Below are 5,285 nucleotides of genomic sequence, written 5' to 3'. Positions count from 1 at the left end.
TGTTTTCCACTAGCCCAAATTATGGTAGGAAGATCAAAAATAGTGGAAAACAAAACCCCTGTGCTGGAAGACTTAAGATAAACCAAAAAAACCTGTGAGCTTGCTCTAGTTATTTGGTAGTAATGAAGCAGAGGAGGAGAGGATGAGGAGGGGAGAAAGATTAAGTAGTAGGGTGCAGGAGATACAAATATTTTGTACCATGGTATATATATCTGTGTCTATAACATGCATTTTTTGCTAGTTTTCCTCCTCAACCTGTTTATATCTCTAGCCCATGTGGAATGAGTGATATTTTGAACTGGGAAGATGTGATTTTCTCTAGGACCCAAGAGGAATGGCACGAACCTCAGGAGAGGTTTAGGTTGGATATGAGGAAAAGGTTCTTCCCCCAGAGGGTGGTTGGGCACTGACCAGGCTCCCCAGGGCAGTGGGCACAGCACCAAGGCTGCCAGAGCTCCAGGAGCGTTTGGACAATGCTCTCAAGACAGGGTGGGATTGTTGGGGTGTTCTGTGCAGGGCCAGGAGTTGGACTGGCTGGTCCCTGTGGGTCCCTTCCAATCAGGACATTCTATGTTCTGTGATTCTATGGCAGTCAACAACACAAAGTAACTAACTCCCCCCTAAGACATTTCACTGGAATCACACATTGATATCATTGATATCATAGATGATCACATTGCCTGCAGGGACTGTGAATCCTCCTTCATTCATTATTTCAGTCCTTCTATTCCTGGCTTGTGTATTCCTGGCTGTACTGGTTCAGCACAGCCTGTTTCACACATTTTAGCTTTATGTGTAACAGAGCAGTATATGTACGAGGTATTAAAGCCAAGTTTACATCCAGTTCTCCACACCCTCTGGCCACCATCCTTGTGTGCTCTCTCTCTCTCTCCACAACCAACCTATGGGGTTTTTTTAATAATTTATTTTCTTCTTCTTCTTCTCTCTCCCAACAGTTCCTGGCAGAAGGTCCTGATGTGAAACAAAAGTGAGAAATGCCCAGAGCTGTCAGGGTGTGAAAGCTTGCAGATTCATTGCTGGGATTCCTGACTCAACTCCAAAGGCTATGAGAAATAATAGGGATTAAGAGGCCTATTTCTGATAAAGTTCCCTGGTCAAACAACTGAGCCTCTTCCTTCTCCCTTTCTTAGTGTGCAGCCACCTGCTCAGTGGTTACATACATCCTGCCCACCAAGGACAAAGGGATAGGTTGCCTCTGGTTAAAGCACTGGGATGGGCTGCAGGTGTGTTGGATTCAGCTCTTCCTCCCCACACTACGAAAATGCCATAGTTTATCCAGTGAGTTTGTAGTTGGTAAACGTTACTGTAGTTATAAACAAACCGACGTAAATGTAATTTTCCCAGTTCTGGGCACTGTGATAGAGTTAATTCCAGCCTCCAACAATGCTGTTTTATTCCACTACCTAGAGGGAGCCTATAATAAAAATGAAGAGAGACTATTTACAAGGGCTTGGGGTGACAGGACAAGGGGGAATGGCTTCCCACTGCCAGAGGGAAGGGTTAGATGGGATATTGGGAAGGAATCCCTCCCTGTGAGGGTGGGGAGGCCCTGGCACAGGTTACCCAGAGAAGCTGTGGCTGCCCCTGGATCCCTGGAAGTGTCCAAGGCCAGGTTGGATGGGGCTTGGAGCAACCTGGGCTAGTGGAAGGTGTCCCTGCCCATGGCAGGGGGTAGAATGAGATGAGCAATAAGGTCTCTTTCAACCCAAACAATTCCATGATTCCATGATAATCTGTAATTCTGAGTTGCAAGAGCCAGGGTTCTTTAGGATATGAAGAATTCTGAATTTGGTTACAAATTTGGTCCCTTCAAACCCAAAGCATTCTGTAATTCTATGATTCTGTAATTTATCTTGATCAGAGACACAGGCAGTGCTATGAGTTAGCAGAGATGATGCCATGATTCGCATGGAAATAGCCCAGCAGCTGCTTTCTAAGGTGAATGTGGATGGAAGAACTTGGGAGTCAAAGAGAAAAAGGAGTTAAAAGGTGGTAAACTGTAAATAAGACCAAATTTCATTCAATAAAGAAGTATTCCTTTGTATCCTCAACTCAACAAGTTAGCAAAGCTTCCAAAAGATTAATAAGAACAGATAATCCTTCCTTACATATCTTAGCTTTGGATACTAGAGAGTACTTGTTTTATTGGGGGTGGGGGGTGGTCTATCTTTTTTAATTTTTTTGGTGGTAGTTTAACCTTACAGAAAATCTTACTTCAGAAGCAGCTGAAGCCATTAAATGTTTAAAGGGAGGTGTAAATAATTCCACAGTCTGAGGACTGGGCAGTCCTGAAGTGTGGAACAAACAGCCCAGAAAATGCTGACCACTTTCTCTCTTTTCCCTTTGGTTTGTGTAGAAAACAAAGTTAGAATCCTGCTTAGTTGTTGGTAATGGAGGCAAATTCATTTGCTTTTTCTCCTGAGTATCACGTTGGCTGTGCTACATATGTTTAAGATACACATTGTAGTTGTCCTTTAAAAAAAAAAAAAAAGACAAAAATAGAACTATCTGATTTCTGTTTGATCTTGAGCATGGGAGGTCTGTTTGTAACAGGACAGGCTTAGTGATCTCATTCTCCATCGGCATTAAGCAAAAGTAAATCCTGATAATGAGTAGTGTTGTGGGTGGGAGAGGAAGGTTTAGACAAAATTTATTAAAGAAGCCCTGCCGTTGAGTCACGAGGTGTAGAAAGGATCCAATCTTAGCCTCAGATTTTGTCAATGGTTTAAATTTAAGGAATTACAGAGGTGTGATTGAACCACTTTTGTCCCACAAGTTTCAGTGATGGCAAACTGAGAGTATTTATATAAAACGAATCACTTACTATTACAAACGGTCAGATGAGTGAACAGACAAAAGATCTTAATCAGAATTATTTACTACACAACACAAACACTAAACCTACTAGTAGTACAGTATAAGACAGGTTAGTGCACTATATTGAAGCAATTATTGAAGCAGTTATATCAAAGTTGGCAAAAAGAAATGATTATTGAGTAGAGATTTGATGTAACTCACCCAGACCAACACACCTGGGGAGATCTCTTTCTCTCACCCTAGAGAAGTGACCCTGGGGGGTGTCCCCAGCCAAGGGAGGAATCTCCACTCACACACCCCAGGAAGGGTTATGTCAGAAGAACATAGGGGACTGGACTTTTATAGTACAAAGTGATTGACTGCTAGTCACAAATTTCCAGGCCAGCTACCAGCTCATCTGTCACATCCAGCTTTAAAAAGCAGGATGTGTGTTTGAAGTTTGGTGAACCAGGCTGGTTTTAGCACAATTCAACACCAAAACACATTACCACAGAGAGCCTTCACAATAGCTTGCATTGTGTGGGGTAAGCCCTCCTGCCAGAAGTAGCCATAAAAATAATGTCTAGACAGAGGAAAACTGGTTGTCCTTAATCCAATCCAAATTTGCCTGCAGTGCTTTGCATTTACAGCAAGAGCTCTGCTGACACAGTCTGGGTAAGCAGCTATCTATGGCCATCACTTATCTGTCCAGCACAAACAGTACATTCCCCTGAGAAGCAATGAGATGAAACCTTCAGCTCAAAAGGCAGACTAAGATTAGAGAGAACATACAAAGAAATGCAAAAATAGCCTCAGTAAGGGAGACTGAAAGAATTTAACACAGACAATAGCTTTGTAAGAGGATTTCCGAGACTGAGATAAATAGTGGCAGGAGGCGACGTTGTGCACAATCCTACATAGTCTGGGTGCATGCTTTTGTCTACATCCAGAAGTACATCATGAGTTTCATAAGGGCAGACTCCAGAGGTAAATAATGGAGACTCTTTTTTAATAATACCATTATGGCTGCCCCATCCCTGGAAATGCTGCTTGGAGCAAGCAGGGATAGTGGAAAGTGTCCCTGCCCATGGCAGGGGGTTGGAATGAGATGGTCTGGAAGGTCTCTTTCAACCCAAACCATTCCATGATTCTATGATAATCTGTGATTCTGAGTTGCAAGGGCCAGGGTTTAGTGTCTGTTCTTTTGGATATGCAGAATTCTGAATTTGGTTACAGAGGCATCCTGAAGGACCTCTCTCCCGGTAAAAACTTGGTTTTTCCTCTGTATTTGTTTTTGTAAATTTTTAAAATACTCCAAGTTAACTGACCGCTAATGAACCACAAAAACCTTCCCCGATGGAAAGTTTGCTAATTAATTATATGTAATTAACAGACATTTTTTTTCCTTTGGCTGAAAGCACTGCACTGCATTTGCTTCTGTTCTCAGAGAACGTTCAACCCTCTTGCTTGATGCTCTGCAGTATCAGACTCATAAGATGCTTGTTTGCATCTTTGGAGCTCCTTGCAAAGCTCTGATTCTGGGAACTAAAAAATTCTAAAAGTATACACAAATACAAGCTTTCTTTTACTTCTGGCCACTTATTTAAATGCCAGAACTTGAAAAAACAAATGTAAATATTTATAGACACTCTTTGAAGTTATAGCCTTGATTTCCACCTGAATTCCTGTGTCAGCAGGTGTTGGCTGACTGAATCCTGCTCTGCACCTCACAGACTGGGAGAGCAGCTTTCCCCTATGTGTTTGCCTTCAGCTCTAGTGCTGAGCTCAGGACTGAGGAAGTTTTTTTTAACTGCAGGTATTCTTTCTTTTCTCAACTAGTTTAGCTCCCCATGGTCGCTGTTTTTGTCAGGTGAACTATACATGTTCTTTGAAAAGTCTGAATTTCAAGCTGTCCTGCCAGTTTTAATAAATCTGTTGTTAAATGTAACCCTGTTGTTCTGCGTTTCATCCAAAACCACAAATTTACCAGAGAACTTGAGGTTGCAGGGGGCATAGAATTTTTCATCTACTCAAAAAAAAAGAGGAAGACCATATTTCTTGGTGAAACAAATATTTTGTTACTTTTCTTTCTTTCTTGTTTTTCATTTTCAGCTTTATCCTAGTATTCAGAAATCACAGTGCCTGTCTAAGAGTGGTTATTTCTGTGCACATACAGGAGTAAGTTCTTGGTAAGGTACTGTGGTAGCACAGTAATGTGTCCTAGCATCACTTCTTCGTAGGATACAACATTCCTGGTTTGAATTGTAGGCTAGTGAAGAGAAAGAAAAAACACTCCTACATTTTGAATTATTGTGTGGGAAGATGAAATGAGGTTACTTGTTGCTAGAGTGCTGCCCAAAAAAACCAGTGCAATAATTAAAAATTGTTACCTTTTCCTGGAGCTTGAGCAATATTTAAATTCTTCTGTAGAGTTACGTGCACTGCTAGTTCCTTTTGCTGTAGAAAGC

General features: G+C 41.7%; 1 long non-coding RNA gene across 1 annotated transcript; it reads left to right on the top strand.

The window, feature by feature from the left end:
- Window positions 1–706: 706 nt before the first annotated feature.
- LOC135418441 (uncharacterized) lies at window positions 707–1,123 on the top strand. Its single transcript, XR_010432442.1, has 2 exons — window positions 707–819; window positions 957–1,123. It is a non-coding gene; the product is annotated as an uncharacterized LOC135418441 (long non-coding RNA).
- Window positions 1,124–5,285: the final 4,162 nt, after the last annotated feature.

This window comes from Pseudopipra pipra, chromosome 8 (assembly GCF_036250125.1).
Source record: "Pseudopipra pipra isolate bDixPip1 chromosome 8, bDixPip1.hap1, whole genome shotgun sequence".
Taxonomy (NCBI): domain Eukaryota; kingdom Metazoa; phylum Chordata; class Aves; order Passeriformes; family Pipridae; genus Pseudopipra; species Pseudopipra pipra.
The sequence above is the reverse complement of the archived record's forward strand: the minus strand, read 5'-3'. Positions and strand labels throughout refer to the sequence as shown.